Here is a 20,035-nt window from a genome sequence, read left to right on the forward strand (position 1 = left end):
CAACGCCCCATGACCAAAAACATCAATTACTTCCACATCACCGCCCCCCCACCCCGTCTCTCCCAACACATGCAGTTCTCCTCCACCGCCATTCCCTCACCACCAGACGCCAGATCTTCCACCTCGGTACCATCAACCACAGGGCATCAAAGTGGTCTTCACCAGTTTCCTCATCTCCTCACGGTCACCTTATCCGAGTTCCAACTTTCTAACTTGGCTCCATCCTACTGACCTTTCCCACCTGTCAATCTTCCTTTCCGCCTATCCGATCCACACTCTTCTCCGACCTATCACCTTTAACCCCATCTCTATACACCTCTTGCACTCTCAGCTAAATTCTTCCCAGACCAGTCCTCCCATTTATCTCTCCACTCTCGAGGCTCCAAGCTTTATTCCTGATGAAGGGCGTTTGCCCGAAACGTTATTTTTTTTCTGCAAATCGGATGCTGCCTGACCTGCTGTGCTTCTTCAGCACCACTCTAATCTTGATTCTGATTTCCAGCACCTGCAGTACGCACTTCTGTCCATCTGATTCCCCTGTCCATTGATCTTGAATAGGCCGTTGCTGAAGTTCCAGCATCATTTCCCTGCTCTTATATTCCCACCTGCGGTCAAGAACAGAAAGTATCTCCAACCCATCGAGACCACTTGATCCCTTGTCCAATCACCTTCAAATATTCGTGAATGCCTACTCCAATTTCTCTTTTGTTATTGTTAACAGTCATACTTTTATCATTGTTACTCCTCAAATTCATTATCACCCACTTCACTGGATTGAATTCCTTACAGCACATTTTCTTGCCAATTGTTTCCAATCTCCCTGCAGTCTATGACTATCTTCCTCATGGTTAATGAAATGACTTGATTGTCACATGATTTGCAAACTGCGAAATGATGGCCACGACAAATAATTAAAAATCGTTGACCTATATGAGAAAACAATAGAACTCATAGAAGCCATGGTTCATATTTTTGCAGAGGACAGCAGAATAGGAGACCGTAAAGAAGGTGATCTAAGATTCCAGAAGGATCTTAATCCATTGCGTCTTTGGGCTGAAAAATGTCACATGAAGTTCAATCTGGATAAATGGAAGGTATTGCATTTTGCTACATCAAATACGAGTCAGGCTAATACAATTAATGATCGGGCGTGGCATCGTGTTGTGGAACACAGAGACCAGGAATGCAAGTTTATAATTCATTTTAGTTTCCTTCATAGAAAGACAGAATGGTTAAAAAAATCATCTTGCCTTCGTTGCTCAGTCCTTTGAGCGTAGGAGTTGGTACATTATGTTGAAGTTGAATAGGACATTGGTTGATGCGTCTTCTAGAATACTGTGTCCAGTTCTTGTCGCCCAGTAATAGCAAGGACATTATTCAGCTAGAGTAGGCTTAGAACAGGTATACCAGCGTATGGCTAGTGGGGAAGGTTTGTGTTATAATGAAAAGCTGGATCAGCTGAGAATATTTTCACTCGAGCACTGGAGTTTGAAAGGCGACCTGATAGAAATTTATAAATTATTGAGACTTCTGCTTGAGTTAACTGTAACTGTCTTTTCCCCAAGGAGGGCACTTCAAGACGAGCGGGCAATTGTTTAAAATGAAAAGAGGGGTTTAAAATAAGACATGAGAGGCTTTTTTTTTAACAGAGGATGGTTTATGTGTGCAATTCACTTCCTGAGGCAGTGATGAATGAAAGTACATTTACAATATTTACAGGATATTTGGATCGATAAATGAGTTGGAAAGGATCAGTGGGATTAACAAAAGCTATTCATTCATGCCTAGTACATAATTTATTGCCCAAAGGGAAGTTCACAATTAGCCATGATATTATGGATCTGGAATCATATGCCAGCGAGACCAGATAAGTATGGCAGTTTCCTTCCCTATCAGGCATTAGTGAATCAGATCTACAACAACTGATTCAACATCATCATTAGACTCATCAACACTAGGTATTTATTGAAATAAAATTCCAGCATCTGCCATGCCAGGATTTGAACACGTGTCCAGAGTTTTATATCTGGACATTCATATTATAAATGCAGTAATAATATTACAAGGGCATTATTAACTCTGAGCCATTACAGGAGCCGTCAGATGCGATTCGTTTAGTTTGGCATTATGTGCAGTATGAGGTGGAAGGAGTGAAATACCTGTTTTCATGCTGCATGAGTCTATGACTTTGACGCCATGAAACCGGCAGCTGGTTGGGATTAACAGCAGCATTGACAGTTTAATTTACCTCCGTTTGGTATATGTCATCTTGCTGGTTACGCTGGAGTTTTTATTGGCCATTGAGCCCTTCGCACTGGACTGTTGAACAGTCTGTCCCCAGTTTGACTGAGTAAATGAGTTTCCACTGCAGCAGGTATTTGAATTCCTCATTGCGCTGGTTTCTCTGTGATCTCGGTGTCTTTGTATCTACCTAGGATAAACGATTGGTTCAAATCATGTCCACGCAGACATAAGTCCCGTTGTCCATGTTGTGAATGAGTTTTTATTCTTCCTGATGCACCCACAGGGTGTGGATGTCGCTGGTCAGGACAGCATTTGTTGTTCATTCTGATTCGCTGCTGCCTCGATGCACGAGAGACATGGATTCGATCCCAGTCTCGTGAGATTGTTTGCAGTTTGCACAGTCTCTCTTTGCTTGTGTGAGTTTCCTCCCATAGTCTGAAGGTGTGAAGGTTACTGGGATCAGCCATGGGAAATGAAGGGGAACGGAATAGGTATGGAGTGTGTGTCTGATAGGATGTGCTTCAGAGGGATGGTGTCGACTGGAATGGCCGAATGGCCTGCTTTCCCACACGGCCGTCATTCTCGGATTAAGGGTAAGCCATTTTGTTCTGCACCTGGAGTCACAAGTAGGCAGGATTGGGTAAAGATGGTAGCATCCCCTGTATGAGGGTCATGCATGAATGGGATTGCAGGAAATTAAAAGCATGTTCTCTGTTCCTGAGGTCAGGCTTCCATTCCAGGTTTTATTCATCGAACTTTAACATTACCACTTCCGTGTCTGATTCCCCAAAGATGACTCGTTTATTATATAAACACAACACCACCTTCTCCAGATTGCAGAATTTACTGGGAACAAGAAGCTGATCCTGAGCTGATGCAAACATAAGCAGCTGCTACTGCTAATGTCAAGAACACTGATCCAAATAGGAAAATGAAATTTCGAACATTGCCACCCCAAATGTAAAGGTCCAACACGCTTCAGATGCGCCAATCGGCTGTATCAACAACATGTACTGCTTATGGCTATAATGTAATAAATGGGGGCAAGTATTCCCTTCCGCCCCGCTTTTGACCAGGAGCAGTCTCAACCTCGGATATACACGCGCCCCTCTCCTGTCATTCCGTCCCAACTTCCAGTTGGATATTCGTGGCTGCTTCACACAGTTTCCCTGATTCCGGGTCTGGAACTGGAATTAAGTGTGATTGCCTGCAGCAGTTGGTACTGCCTTGTGTCGGCAAAGTGATGGAGGAGCCGATGTTACACGATAATGTTATTGAAGCAAACGTTTCAACAATATCCTGCACTGTCCCATGAGTTTGGAGAGTTTCATTAATCCCATTCCCCAGTACTCTTATTCATGGAATCTCCCCAGACTCTGTGGACGTTAAGGTTAAAGATTCAGCCCATTCTCAGTTCCCACATGCCTGTCATTAAGTCCTGATATTGTGTATTCTTCCTGATATTTCCTCTGCTACCACAGTGGCTGCAGTTTGGAAGTGCGGTCTGTGGAGTGCTGCAACCATTTAGTATTTCGTTTTCTGCGTTGGGATTGCTGCGACTTCGAATCGAATCCACATCATAGCGGTCAGTTCTCTCAAAGTTTTACTTTTGATGAAACACGGTAAGAAATAACTCGTTTTTCCATGATCATGTTCTCGGAGGTGATGGTTTGTTTTCCATCGAATTTCGTTCTCTGATATTTCAGCGTTTCATGCATCAGGATTTAAACCCAAAAGTTCTCGAAGACATCCCTCCCTCCCACTCGCCCTCACTTTCTTTTCCGTCCCTCGTCCCATTTGACTGAGGCATTGCACAATCTAACATAAACTTGCACGTTGATACCGTCCAGTCTATGCCATTGCACTTACTGTTGCTGGGCGACCATGCCCCAATCTCTTCATTGGCACCTTCAAGTCATTCGATCCGTTTGGATATCGTGGCTGTGAGATCAATTCTCTTTGAGCAGCTTTTACTGACATGGACCAGAGATTATTGGAGCGTGAGGCTCAATAAATGGACACAGAGAATAATTGGGGAAAACAGACTCTATTGGAAAAGATCAGCCATGACGACTTTCTGCAATAGCCGACTGGTAATATTGCTGGATTTTAACACAAAAGGCCAGGTCACATTCTAGAGAGACGGGTTCGATTCTCACCACACCACGCCGGTGGTAGAAAAGAAATGCAAGAAATACCTCCAATGAAGGAGCCGTTGTCTGAAAAGCCCATCTGTTTCACTAAAGTCCTTGAGGGAAGGAATCTGCCGTCCTTAACTTCTCTGGCCTCCATGTGACTCCAGACTGCTCGGCAATATATGCTGCAGACCAACACCGCATGCTGATGCAGGATGTCAAAAAAGGTTCATTTGACTCTACCTAGACAATTGTCTGCAGTTCACAGGAGTCCAGGGTGTGATCACACTGGGAAAGGTGCAGGAGAGATTGACTCGGATAGTGTCGAGGATGAAGAGATTTGGTCATGAAGAGAGACAGGACAAAGTGGGGTTGTTTTTCAAGGTACAGAGGCATTTGTGAGAAGGCATGCTTCAGATATACAAAATAATGAGGGGTATGGATAAGGTAGACTGAAAGTAACGTTTCCCATTGACGGAGAGATCCATCACGGTGGGGGCGGGGTGTTGGGCAGAAATTTAATGAGAAAGACAGTAAGGTTTAGGTAGATGTGTGGAAAAGCGTAAAAGGTCGGTGTGTGTTGGAATTTGCAACACTGTGTCTGTGAGGGTCAGAGAGGCAGGAAACCTGAGAACCTGAAGAAATATTCAGATGTGAATATGTTCTGCCAATAGTACAAAGCTTTGGGCTAAACGTTTCGAGTCGTTAAGTAGTTGTTTTTGACAAATTGAGTCACAACGGGCTGAGGGGTCTCCTTTGAAACTGTTGTCCTCGGTAGTATAGTGGTTAATGTCGCCGCATGTTATGTGGGAGATAGGTGGTCAATTCCTCGCTGGGGCAGTGCAAATGTTTTAAAACTGTCGCTAATTTCTCAAATGCGGGTTATTAATGCCTGTCCTTCCATTTTCCATGGGACATGCCACAGGAAGGACAGTGCTGTCTGAATCAGCGTGGGGAGGGACTGCAGCGCCTGCCGAGACAGTGTCAGTGAAAGTACAAACACGTGACTTCTGCAACCTGCACCGTGTATCTGTATTGCAATCTAAACCATTTAATAGAAAGAAGAAGGAAGCTGAAGATGAAACAGGGTAAACCAATTTTAATGTGAGTACAGAAAGATTTTCCACAGCATCTTGAGGAAAACTGACAAACTGCTCTGAGAAAGAGTTTCACTTTCAGAACTTAGTTCACAGAGGTGTTTTTGTTCCACTTAAGCACTTAAGAAATTGAATAACAATTTAACTGAAGACTTGAAACGTTAGAACACACCAGACGACGAGTCACGTGTTGGAAACTGTGTTTATAAACGAGATGTTTGATGACTAATAATGATGCGATAGGCTTAAGGGCCATTCGCCATGCTTTTAAAAACACAATGACTGTCATTTTTCAACTGAACCAATAAGTCAAAAACAAAGTCACCAAGAAAATTTGCAAACCTTGCATATGTCTTCCTTGGTGCGAAAGTGTTCAAATTCAGCTCTCTCACTGCTATTTCCCAACGTTGATTTCCAGTCAGGGAAAAATATTTTTTGTTCCTTATGAAAGTCGTAAATTTAACATGAATTCCTGACATTACAAAATAGCAAAGATATCAGTGCTGTCAGAGTCAGTGAGAATTTCATATCGGAGATGAATTCAAATGGAAATAAACGTTGAAAGCAGTTGCCTTTGCCGGCTCAGACTCAGTACGACAAAAATAATGCTTACTGAAACATTTAGGTTTTTTTCAAGGATTTAATAAGTTGAATGCACAAAGGTTGGTTCTGTGACCAGAGTGCCTTGGATCGAATGACTTGTAGATGCTGATTTTGGACTAAGGTATGCAAATTTGAAAATCACAGAACACCAGGTTATAGTCCACCAGGTTAAATTGGAAATACTAGCTTTCAGACTGCTGCTCATTCATCAGGTGGTTGTGGAGTACACAGTTGTAAGACACAGAATTTAAAGCACAAGTATACAGTGTGATGAAACTGAAAGTGTACGTTGAAAAATACCTTCATTGTTTGCTAAGTTTCCCATCTGTTAGAATAACCATGTTAGCTTCACTTCTTTCATTTGTAAAGCGCAAAACTTTTTATTTTTAACTTACATTCTCAGGTGAGCTTTAAGAATTGGTGTCAGCCCCCGTGTGCTGTTGTCTGTTCCATAATGTTTAGACTGATTCTAATTTTATAAAATGCGTTAACAGAGACTGACATGGATTCATGCAGTTTTTGATCAAAGTGCAATGTAATTTTGCAAGTACACATTCACCCCACAAACGTATATATGCGTGTGTCTGTGTGTGTGTGTGTGTGTGTAGGAGGATCGCTGTGTGTCGATAGGGCATTGGGATCACCTGGACTGTGACATGAACCCAAGGTCACAGTTGAGGCCCTCCCCATTGGTTCCGAAATTTGCTCACAGCCTCTGCTCGGGCCCATTTAGCTGCTGCCTGTGTCGAAGTCTACCTTGGAGGATTGTCACCTGAAGGTCCGAGGTTGAATGTCCTGGACCACGGAAGTGCTCTCCAGCTGCGAAGGGGCACAAATGTCTGTGATTGATGTGCAGTTCCATTCATCTGTTGCTGTACCCTTTGCTCGGTTTCACCAATGTACCATGCCTCAAAACATCCTTGCCTGCAGCGTGGTATTTTTTTTAGATTAGATTACTTAAAGAGTGGAAACAGGCCCTTCGGTTCAACAGGTCCACACCAACCCGCCGAAGTGCAACCCACGCAGATCCATTCCCCTTCACGTCACACTCCGGGCAATTTAATATGGCCACTTCACCTAACCTGCACATTTTTGGACTGTGGGAGCAAACCGGAGCACACCCACACAGACTCTGGGAGTATGCGCAAACTCCACACAGTCAGTCGCCTTAGGCGGGAATTAAACCTGGGTCTCTGGCGCTGTGAGGCAGCAGTGCTCACCATTGTGCTGAGATTAGCGTCAGCCTAAACATTATGGTACGGACACAGCACCCAGGGACTAACACCTTCAACATATTATCGGGGCTGACACTCATTGTTAGAGTTCACCTGAGAATGTGACTTTCAAAAACGTTTTGCAAATTAGATAAGAAAGAAGTGAAGCTAACATGGTCATTCTAACAGATAGAAGATTTAACAAACAATCAAGATACTTTTCAATGCATAATTTCAATTACATCACACTGTAAACTTTTGCGATAAGTTCTGTATCTTATAACTCTTGTACTCCACGAACACCTGATAGAGGAGCAGGCCTCCAAAAGCTAATGCTTCCAATTAAACCTGTTGGACTGTGACCTGGTGTTGTATGCTTTATAACTACGTATTAGAATACGGATCTCACAATTAAAACAGTGATGAAGAAGCATTTATTCTCTCTGACAGTTCTGGATCAGTGGACTTTCTTGTAGCAGAAGGCTGTTGAGGAAGTGTCATTAGGTGTAATGAGGCTGAGATCGGCAGATCTTCAAACCGCAAAGACATCAAGCGTTGTGGGGAAACGCAAGAAAGTGCAGTTCAAGGTTATCAGATCAGAAATGAAACCATTCAACAGCAGAGCAGACTTAATGGTCTGAATGGTGTCTTTCTGTTCCTAAAATTGTTGGCCTTAATATGAAACTGCAAAACCGACCTGAGTAAAACGTGCCAAATTAAAAAAGCATGGTCCTCCCGGAACACTGAACCGAGGTGCAATGACCAAAGAACAACACAAATGGCAGATAATATCAGTAATTGATATGGAGTGGTCAGTATACCAAGATAAACAGGAAAACCGATATTTAGTATCGACCTTGAACCTGGCTCCACGAGGCATGCAGTTAACTCTCACAAACCTCCATTCCCCTTTCATTTTAGTGACGCCCCCTCCGTTCTTGATTTAAACTGATTGAACGTGAGGCAATTGCAGCTGACGTTGCTGATGCGGAACTGTAACATACAGGGAAGCGGTTCTGACTGCTGCACAACATCATTCTGCTTCGAAAGATCAGGCAGCATTTCATATCGATTACTGTAAACGTTAACATTTAACAAGCCATGACAGTGAAAGCATTGAATCCTCATCACTATACTACCAGTGAAGATTTCTGTTAACACCACCCTGGACACCATGAGATTCATCATTCTGTTCTCCCATCCTACTGTGCATGATGCCCTCGATTCAATTCCAGTCTTGTTGTTTGGCTTACAACACTGAGGCTAACCAATCATCTGTTGCATTGAAGTTTCTAATTTATGAGACCTTACCTCTGAGCTGGCAATGTGCTGGCTCAGTGGTGATAACACTGGCCTTGTAAACTAGAAAAGTGTTTGAAATATCCCATTCCTGTTTTTCCGTCCAAGAACTTGAGGAAAACCGTTCGGCAGGACAGGAAATAGCGGGCGTGAGCAACGATCTAGTTTTGCTGCAAGAACGAGGTGAGGCAGTATAAACTACAGAGTAATGGGGAAACAATGGGCAAGGAACACTGGGACGGGAGGGGCTGAATGTTTCCTTTCTTTGCTGTAACCAGACACTGGTGTTGAAGTCTGAAATTGGACAATATCAGCCAAGCGGGCGAAATCTTACTTTCTGTTTGTTTTCTCCCGAGGCCTGTTTTACTCTTGTGGAAATGTGTCTGTGTGCTTCAGTGTTTACGTAAAAATGGGCTTCAGTTCCCCGACTGGGTGTGAACATATTTTCCCCATCTCAAACTTCCATCCCATTTATTGCATCTTACAAAATAAAACGTTCCAGGGTAATTAGCATTGAGATGAACACGTGAACATCAGAGTTTACAAGGTTACAGACCAGGTGCTTGGAAGGGAGACGATGGGACCCATTTCTGTGCTGTAAACATTTGATAATTCATGCATGTTTGTGGGGAAACATATCTGCAGTGACGTAATTTTAAAAACTGTGTTATGAAGAAACGGTGCAACAGTTTCTGCCCTCATCCCTAGTGGTCTAGTGGTTAGTATTCGGCGCCTTAACTGAGTGGCCTGGGTTTCATTACCGTTCAGGAAATCAGGACTTCTTGTTCCTGACGCAGCGAGAGCAGGCCTACCAGGAATCTGTTTACTGCCTTAGATCAGTCACGACCCCAGCCCTTAAAAGAAGGAAAAAGTGCCTTCCTCCTCTCTGCACAGTCGGACAGTTCATCCTTCATTCTCCTCTGAGTCCACTTCCCAAAGAGTTTCAAAATACTGTCAAAACTGAGTCTCAGCTCTTTCTTTTCTGTGCTTTTCATACACAGGAGCTGCAACGATTGAATGGGTTGGTTTCTGCAAATGAAACGTACCTATGAACAATGTGCGTTGCTCTTTCAGGATTGTCTTCTCTGACAGCGCTGGGACATGACTGTTGTTCTCTATGATATAGAAGTGCCAGTGTTTGAGTTGGTAGAGAAAGTTAAAAAATACACAACATCAGGGCATAGTCCAGCAGGTTTATTTGGAAGCACGAGCTTTCAGGGAGCCGTTCCTTCATCTGGTGGGTGTTTTTCTGCAGAAACTTGATGTATGTGTCAACATGCGCAATCTTGGAAGATCATCTGGACTTTAACCGATCGTTCGTAGTGTCGAGGGTACCCCTGACTTGGATGTGTTGGTGTTGGACTGGGGTGGACAAATTTGAAAATCACGCAAAGTCAGATTAGAGTCCAACAGTTGTCAACCATCTGACGAAGAAGCTGTTGCTTCCAAATACGCCTGTTCGATGCAACTTGGTGCTGTGGGATTTTTAACTCTGATTGTCCTTGGTAATGTTTATCCTATCGAAGACAGTGAAATAATTTTCGTTCGTAGAGATGAAAATTCCAAATATTATCCACCTCAGTGTAACAAATAAAATTAGCTTGGATGTGCTGTGAATATCCACAACGCTCTTGCGCCAATTAAATTTCGAACCGATAACCATCTGATCCGTAGCCAGGTATATGAATGTTTGAAACACTGGCCAGATGCACAGCTGAGATTTTACACTCTGCAGAGCTGTGGTGTTACCAAGGACATGAGCAATAACAGTAACATTCCCAAGGTGAACAAAAATCAAAGATAATCACCATCAATTATTCACTTCAAGTTCTCCTCAAATAAAACTACCATTCACAATCTGATCAGCCAATCAACGAGGTCACTGTTGATCGAGGAAACTTCAACTTATTTTGCTGCGTTTCCACTATAATTCGAGGTAAACTCCAGCCTAATGACAATATCGCATTTCCCACAATTTTCAGATTTAGATTGCGTCAATGAGCTCTTATATTTGCTGGAAATAAGTAACATGAAATGAGTGAAAAAGTCCTTTTGGTCATGTAATCCAGTGTATAGTGGGTCAGAAAAGAAAAGTCAAAGACCTGAAACATCACTCGCATTTCTTTCTGTATTAGTGCGTGTTCCTGAGTTGAATATTTGCAGGACTTGTCTTCAATATCTAAAGAACTTTTTTTTCCCGCGACAGATTCTTCGCAAATCAATTACCATCTGAGGTGTTGAAACTTGTTTTACTTCAGATTAAATTGGTTTAACATCCTTTCCCCCAGCCTAATATCCCAATACTGCCTCCTCTTCCATGTATATACAAGCTGCACCAGGTGAGATTGCAGCTCCCAACGTGACGTTCCATTGCTCCTTGCTGCTCCATGTCAATAGAAGCTGCTGCAAGTAAGATTGGAGCTCCCACTCTGATGTCCCAATGCCCCCTGGTGCTCCATGTCATTAAATGCTGCTCCAGGTGAGAGTGGAGCTCCCAGACTGATCTCGCAAAGCTCCCTGGTCCATGTCAAATGAAGCTGCTCCAAATGAGATTGGATCTCGCAGTCTGATGTCCCAATGCTCTCTGCTGCTCCATGTCATGAAAAGCTGCTCCAGATGAGGGTGGAGCTCTCAGACTGATCTCGCAAAGCTCCCTGGTCCATGTCAAAAGATGCTGCTCCAAATGAGGTTGGATCTCGCAGTCTGATGCCCCGATGCTCCCTGCTGGTCCATGTTAATAAAAGCAGCTCCATGTGTTGGTTGGACCTCCCAGTCTGATGTCACAATGCTCCCTGTGCCATGTCTACAGACGCTGCTCCAGATGAGGTGGGAGCTCCCATCCCTGACAGCTCCCTCACCTCTATACCATCATAGAATTAATGCCCACTGACCATTTTCACCACTGGAGCCATTGGTGGAATATCCGCCCCATGATACCGGAATGTTATTTTTCATCACCACCGAATCATACTAAAATTCTTCCTTTCTTAAACCTTATTTAGCATGTGCATATTGCAGTCAATCCGAAGTAAGATAATGGTGTTAATTGACGTAAGTTCAATAAAAATTACATCTTAGTTTTCATGTTAAGTAACTGCTACTTAAAAAGGACAATGTTTGTAATGAAATCACAGTTTTATTCCGTGTGAGTGAACGTGATTTGTATTATTTAAATTGAACTTGCTCGCTGTGTAAAATGATGAAGTAGATCTCAATTTCAAAACAAAATTGGTATTGTTGTCATCCACCTTGAAATGTGGTCATAGAGATGTACAGCATTGAAACAGACACTTCAGTCCAACCTGCCCATGCCGACGACATGTCCCAACCCAATCTAGTCGCACCCGCAGCACCCGGCCCATATCCCTCCACACCCTTCCTCTTCATATTCCCATTCAAAGCCTCTTAAATGTTGCAATTGTACCAGCCACCACATCCTCTGGTAGCTCATTCCATACACCTACCACCGTCTGTGTGAAAACGTTGTCCCTCAGGTCTCTTTTATATCTTTCCCCTCTCACACTAAACCTATGCCCTCTAAGTCTGGACTCCCCGATTCCAGGGAAAATACTTTGTCCATTTATCGTATCCATGCCCCTCATAATTTCGTAAACATCTATAAGGACAGCCCTCAGCCTCCACTGCACCAGAGGAAACAGCTCCAGCCTGTTCAGACTCTCCCTAACGCTCAAATCCTCCAACCCTGGCAACATTCTTGGAAATCCTTTCCGAACCCTTTCAAGTTTCACAATATCTTTCCAACAGACAGGAGACCAGAATTGCATGCAATATTCCAACAGTGGCCTAACCAATGCCCTGTACAGCCGCAGCATGTCCTCCCAACTCCTGCACTCAATATTTTGAACAATAAAGGAAAGCATGGCAAAGACCTTCTTCCCTTCCGATCTACCTGCGACTCGACTTTCAAGGAGCTATGAACCTGCACTCCAAGGTCTCTTTCTTCAGCAACATTCCCAAGCCCTTATCCTTATTTATATAAGTCCTGCTAAGATTTGCTTTCCCAAAATGCAGCACCTTACATTTATGTGAATAAAACTCCATCTGCCATTTCTTAGCCCATTGGCCCATCTGGCCAGATCCTGTTGTAATCTGAGGTTACCCACTTCGTTGTGCACTACACCTACAATTTTGGTGTCATCTCTAACTTACTAACTGTACCTCTTATGCTGATATCCAAATGATTTATGTAAATTATAAGAAAGTAGAGGACCCAGCACCGATCGCTGTGGGACTCCACTGGTCACAGGCTTCCAGTCTGAAAAACAACGCTCTACTGGCACCCTCAGTCGTCTAACTTTGAGCTAGTTCTGTATCTAAGTGGTTGGTTCTCCCTTTATTCCATCTAACCTTCCTAATCAGTCCTCCATGAAGTCCATATAGATCGCATCTTCTACTCTGCCCTCATCAATCTTCTTTGTTACATCTTCAGAAAACACAATCAAGTTTGTGAGACTTGGTTTCCCATGAAAGCCATGTTAGGTATTAGAACGAAACGTCTGTTAATGACATTCGTTTAAAGACACTTTAGATGTTTATGCTGCATTAATCTGTGGTTATTGATCCACATTTTACGTTCACTTCCTGCAGTTAACATGCTGACTTCTCCATAGTTCAACTGGAGGGAGCTTGCTTCCCACATCTTGTGTTTATCTGTGTCTTATATCCAACCTTCATCAATGGCAAGAGCAAGGGGGAAAGGGCGAGATCAATGTGTAAGTCTGTCCATGCCAATCACGGCACCCACATTGGCAATTCTCTACTGTGCATTTACAGCCAGTTTTCTGTGCCGCTACACCCACCCCCTGCACCTTTTGAAATATCTCTATTATTTTGTGGTGTCTCTCTGTGCTCTTATCACCAAGATGAATCACTTCTACCGAACCTGCTTCAGATTTCATGTGACAAAACACTCATTAAGAATCCCATAGCATTAAAGATGCACATCGCATCTCTCGTTATTTGGTTTCCCTGGATCTCTTTCATAAGATTAACGTTCACAGCAACTTGACTTGGAACAGAAAATCGCTTTCCTTTTCATTATCCCATTTCAGTCTACATTTCGTTAAGTTAAGGCATCAGTCTCAAATTATTCTTTGAAGTTTTATAATCTGGTCGATGCAGATAAACTAGCCATTGGAGTTCCAATTCCAATAAGACAGTGTGATAATCCAAAAATAGCGACGAGAGTGGGATTCGAACCCACGCGTGCAGAACACAATGGATTAGCAGTCCATCGCCTTAACCTCTCGGCCACCTCGTCGCACATGCATGAAAGGATATGGCATAATCTCCCAGACCATCACAATCTCATCACCTTTGGGGAATCTCCCATTCACAGCCTTCAACCTCATTGTCTATGAACCCCACACTGCCCGATTCTACCTTCTTCCGAAGACCTGCTGTCTCCTCCTGCGCCTGTTTGACCCAACTCATCTCTTCCTACCTCAACACCTTCCTGTCTCCCCAGTCCAGGAAATTCGCACCTCCGTTTGTGACACCACTTATGTACTTAATCTCACTAAAGACTTTTATTTCCCTGGTCGACAACGCGTCATCTTCACCTTGGAGATCCAGTCCCTCTGCACATCCATCTGCCATGACGAAAGTCTCCAAACCCTCTGTTTCTTCATCTCGCCCCATCCCAACCAGTACCCTTCCACCGACACCCTCATCCAGCTGGCTGAACTGGTCCTCATCCTCAACAACCTTTCCTTCCAATCCTCCCACTTCCTCCAAACCAAAGGGGTAGCCATGGGCACCCACATGTCACCGAGCTATGCCTGCCTGCCTGTTTGTCAAATATGTGGAATTATCCGTCTTTCGCAGTTACTCTCGCACCTCTCTCCACTTGTTCCTCTGCTACATTGATGAATGTGTTGGGCGTCATTTCGTGCTCCCACGAGGAGGTTGAACAGTTCACCAACCGACCCCTTTCACCCCGACCTCAAATTCACCTGGATCTTCTTGGCAACTCCCTTCCATTTATGGAATGACCAATGACAGACATATATTACAACCCCACCGAATCTCACAGCTAACAATACGACACCTCCTCCCACCCCACCTCGTGTAAAAACAGAATCCCTTATTCCTAATTCCTCCGCCTCTCGGGCATTTTTTCCCAGGATGACTAATTCCACCTCAGAAAGTCCAAGTTGGTCTCCATCCCACGTGTTTGACGATGCCCGCCAGTGCATCTCCTCCACTTCACTCACAACCGCCCTTAAACCCCACCCCTCCCGCAACAAGGACAGAATCCCATGGTCCTCAACTTTCACCCCACCAAACTCAGCATAAATCATATAAGACTCCACCACTTCTACAATCTCCAAACAGACCCCACTGTCAGGTATATATTTCCCTCCACACCCCGATCAGCATTCCGAAAAGACCATTTCATACACGAACCCCTAGTCAGGTCTACAACCCCCAATAAACACACACCCAACTTCTGGCATCTTTCCCTGCCACCGCAGGAAGGGTAAAAGCAGCTCCCACGCCACTCCACTCATCTCCGTCTAAGGCCCCAAGGGATCCTTCCACTTCAGTTAGAAATTCACCTGTACAACTTACAATGTCATCTACTGCATCTGTTGAATCCAGTATGGTCTCCTCGACAGCAGGGAGACAGGACACCTTCTTGCAGATCATTTCAGAGAACATCTTTGGGACACCCGCACCCACCAACTTCACCGTCCAGTAACTGAACACTTCAACTCCCTCTTTCCACTCCGTCAAAGAGTGCAGGTCCTGGGCCTCCTTCAGCGCAAAACCAGAACCACCCAATACCTGGAGGACGAACGCCATATATTGCGCCTTGTGACTCTGTCACCTCACGGGATAAGTGTGGATTTGAACAGTTTCCTCGTTTCCCTTGCCTCAAGTCCCAAGCCTCAAACTTGGAACCGCCCTCTGGACCCATTACATCACTGCTCCTTCTGAACTATCATCTTCTGCCTCACCTTCATCCAACCACCGCTTTCCCCCATCCCCCCATTCCCAAATCCCTTCCAATTATCTCTCAGTCCCGACTCACAAGCCTTATTCTTGTTGAAGGGCTTATGCCTGAAACGTGGATTCTTCTGCTCATCAGATGCTGACTGACCTGCTGTGCTTTTCCAGCACCACACTCCAGACTCTTATCTCTAGCATCTGCTGTCCGAACTTTCTCCGAGGAATAATCAATGACCTCGAAGTGAAGATGTCCCTGGATTGCATTGATCACAGTGTGTCTGAGTTTTGCGTTATTTTGGGTGAGGGCAGGCTGGATCTGAGACGAGCACTTAACACCCAGACAACGGGAATGGTATCGGATACCGACGTTAGGGCGGGCTGAAGTGAAGTGGAAAATTCTGTCAGAAGGTGGATCAGTACAGATGCATCAGATCACCCAGACTGTAAAAGACATGCAGAAGGAGCAAATCAACTTCAGTGCAGGCACAATAACAGGTAAATTGGAAAGAAGACAATACAATACACTGAGATGGAGTGGAATCATTTATGAGAAAGAATTAAATATTTAAGCTATTTTACATACAGACTGTTGTCACATTGGAAAAAGGAATTTCCTGCATTGTAACGGTGATATTTGCCTGTGACATCACAATTCCGAGAGACACTGATATATTATCAACTGTAGTAGCGTGGCCAAGTGAAAGCATGATCGGCCCATCAATCAGAATTCAATACTTCAAAGCTCTCCTCTGCGCTGTACAACCTATTTGCTGCTCCTGTCGTCAGATCCCAATCGCTTCACAGTGTATCTTTTTCTGCTTCCTGCCTCACGTAAACACTTGAAATATGATCCAATCCCCAGTGTTTCCGCTTTAACCCATATTTTATAACTCCCGAGCTGACACAGGTACGAGTGACCAATTGGCCTTATCGAGCGCTCTCACTCTGTATGATCTGTGCACTGTATCTGATCCGCAGGACACATTGCAGAAATTATCCCATCCCAGCGGACCGAGCTGCCTCCATTGATAGAGCTGTCTCCATTGGTGGAGTATCACACAGTCACAGCGAACATCTTTTGATGTCATCCTCGAAGGTACTTTCTCCAAAAAAAAACGGAAGACTGCGGGAAAATGCTGTCATCAGCGCGATGTACAGAGGCCCATAGGGAGACTAGTGGGCCCATCAACCAGAAATCAATGGATAAAAAGATTCTTCTTTTTAGAAGAATCCAATTCAGACCATCAAGTGAACACTTCCAGGGGAGAAAATGGATGTGGGAGAGCTGACAGTCTCAACTGGTTCCAGCATTTACAATCTTGGTCCTTGTGACAACAAAAGCAGAAACCTGGAACTGTTTATCTTGCTTCTGAAAAACAGGTTAGTAAATTTTGAAGAGCATTGATATTTCTCCCTGATGTTCATGAAATGATCAAGAGCAGAGTACTCGTTCCCTGTGTATGGTCTGACCTCTGGGTTATGGACTGTGATATTCTGCTCACATGATCTGAACACATACAAAGAAATGACTCAGTGACAAGATCTGCTGAATCGGATTCTGTGAAGAACAGAAGCTGATGGAATGAAAAGAGCCATAAGAGCGGGAATGCAGCAAATTGTTTTCCAGACTCGAGGAGTGTTCATAGTGCTGTTTCCAGGGGTCAATATCTGTACAAGTTGACCGAAACAGCGTTGGGTGGTATTGTACTGCATCTTTTGTATAATGGTGCAAAAGCACGGAACTTTTGTATAGAGAGGATAACTTCAAAATCCCCAAAGACGCAAAACACACAAATGAGGTAAACAACAAAGTAACCACACAAATTGGTGTTACGCCATGGAGTAAACTTCCCTGCTCAAATTTCATTCAAAATCGCTCTCTGTCTAATTCCTAAGACTGATATTCGAACAGTGAATGTTCTATGTCAATAAAGACTTCTCTGATCTCACAACGTCAGCATTTCATACCTAACCGCTTAAGTATGACTGGCAATAGTAATTGATCCCTCACTGTGTTACTTCAGCACACGTAGAGAACAAATAACTATAAGAACAACAGTCATGTATGTGACTGGGATTTGATCCGATTCTGTGACAACCAATCAATTCAGCTGCAATTGAAATTTTTTCTACCGTTCCTGTGTCGGTTATAAGTTTGCATAGCTTAGTGGTGAGTTTTCATTCATTGAATTGGACCCAGCATCCTTTCTCAGGTTGAAATATACAGGGATATAAAGACATGATGAAAGACACGGGCAGTGTTTTCTGGACTATAAAGACGTTAGGAATGACATGGCCATGCTACCATGTCGTTATAAACGATGGAAATGAGGTTTACTGGGAGATAAAGCCACTAGAAACGAAAAGAGGGGGTTTAATGGGATGGTAGCATTGAATAAGGAATAATGCGGGAGAAATCAGGAAAGACTTAGTTGTGTCCGAAGAGAGGTTATCCAGCTGATGTGAAGTTGTTACGAGTAAACACGAGGGAAATTCCGTCGTTTAGATGAGTGGAAACTAGACGTTAGAACTTCAAACCCATCGGGACATGAGAAAGAAGTTTGGAGTAGGTATTTTTATTCTGAGAGTTATTGAATTCGGAGATGAATTTTGAGAAATAGAATCATTTTACGAGCTGATTAAAGAATATTTGAAAAGCGAATGCAAGCAGACAAGGAATGAATTATATTAGATTATCTTAGATTAGATTAGATTACTTATAGTTTGGAAACAGGCCCTGTTGAGCAACAAGTCCACACCGACCCGCTGAAGCGCAATCCACCCAGTTACATTTTCCCCTGCCCCTAACAGTACGGGCAATTTAACGCAGCTAATTCACCTAACCTGCACATGTTTGGACTGTGGGAGGAAACCGGAGCACCCTGAGCAAACCCACGCAGCCACAGGGAGAATTCAACAGCGACAGTGATTCTGGACTTCCTGGATGGGGATGCAAAATGGAAACATTCTCGAATTGGTTAACATTCATAGGAAAGAAATTGCATAACACCTGCAAGTGAAAATGTTAAGTATAAGAAGAGCTGGTGGAGTTGGAAGGTGCAGCAACTCATTCGACATGAAATATTTACTACTGTAAAAGCACTGAGCTGTTTGGTTTAGCTCTGCATTGAATGGAAGTCAGTTAGCTCAGTCCACTGACTAACTGGTTTATGAGAAAAATGAGACCAACAGCGTGGGATTAATTCTCTCACTGTCTCAGGTTTCCACAAGGATCATCATGTCCCTCGCTCACCTGGTCTGTAATACTGTGGTGACTCTAGTGAGCAAGATTTGGCCTGTCGATGTAAAACATTATTATCATTGCCATCTGTTGTCTTGAACATTTGGTCATAATCAACCGAAAGGGGAGTGAGTCCATTTAATACTCTTTTATCTCCGCTTGAAAAATCCTGCGCTAAGACTCAACATTATTCCAGATGGACCCTTTGTTCCTCCCAACAGCAAAACTACTTGCCCAGATCCTTTACCAGGTTTACTGACAACAGTCAAACTCCACAAGTAGTTAAATCTAATACTTTCGATTGATTGAATGAGCTGTGCAGCTTGCAGGAAATTGTATGATGTGAAACGATTTTTACAGACTTTCCCAGGATGTAATCTAGTGCTGGGTCAGCAATTTTAGTAAGGTCATCATGCTAAAACTTCACCTCTGGTTCTGTATACATAGATGGATATTCACCTGGGGAATATTTGCAGATTTTCTGTTAATAATTGGCATATTTAACAAAGGTAAAATATTTCCCCACGTCAGAAACTGGAATTTCCAAGCAAATGCTACTTTACTCAACATTGTTTCCAACTGCGCTTCAGTCTGATGCTTCAATAATCCCTGGTAAATATCAGTAACAGCATCTTTAGATAAGCATTGAACTTACAACCTTGGCATGTTATGCACCTTTAAGTATTCGGCGCTGACGAATTGCGTGACTGGAACCGCAGACAGCGAACCTGTCATGTGACCTTCACGTACCTTGGGAACTGTAACTCAACTGCTCTAGTTTTGCTGTGATTATTATATTCCCTACAGTATGGAAAGAGATGCTTCGGACCCAAATGTCCACACCAACCCTCCGAAGAGTAACCCAACCAGAAACATTTACCCTCTGACAAATGTACTATGGGCAATTTAGAATGACAAACTCACCTGACCTGCACAACCTTTGGACTGAGAGAGGAAACTAGAACACCCGGAGAAAATCCACACATTCATGGGAGAATGTGCAATCTCGACACAGACAGTCCACCGAGGCTGGAATCGAATTTTACAACTTGTTGAGGCAGCACTACTAACAACTGAACCACAACACTGTGGGATCTTTGGTGGTGATTTACTTCCCCAGTGGTACCTCAGTCACTCACCCTGCTTCATTTCCCAGAACTGTCTGGTTCTGAAATTAAAGCTATTGCAGACAAGGTGAAACTGACATGAACCTGTGATTATTGAAGC

General features: G+C 43.6%; 1 non-coding gene across 1 annotated transcript; it reads right to left on the minus strand.

Annotated features, from left to right (window-relative positions):
• Positions 1-13,791: 13,791 nt before the first annotated feature.
• Positions 13,792-13,873, minus strand: trnas-gcu (transfer RNA serine (anticodon GCU)). The gene has a single exon. It is a non-coding gene; the product is annotated as a tRNA-Ser (tRNA).
• Between the last annotated feature and the right edge of the window lie 6,162 nt (positions 13,874-20,035).

The sequence above is a fragment of the Chiloscyllium punctatum genome, chromosome 18, assembly GCF_047496795.1.
Source record: "Chiloscyllium punctatum isolate Juve2018m chromosome 18, sChiPun1.3, whole genome shotgun sequence".
Classification (NCBI taxonomy): domain Eukaryota; kingdom Metazoa; phylum Chordata; class Chondrichthyes; order Orectolobiformes; family Hemiscylliidae; genus Chiloscyllium; species Chiloscyllium punctatum.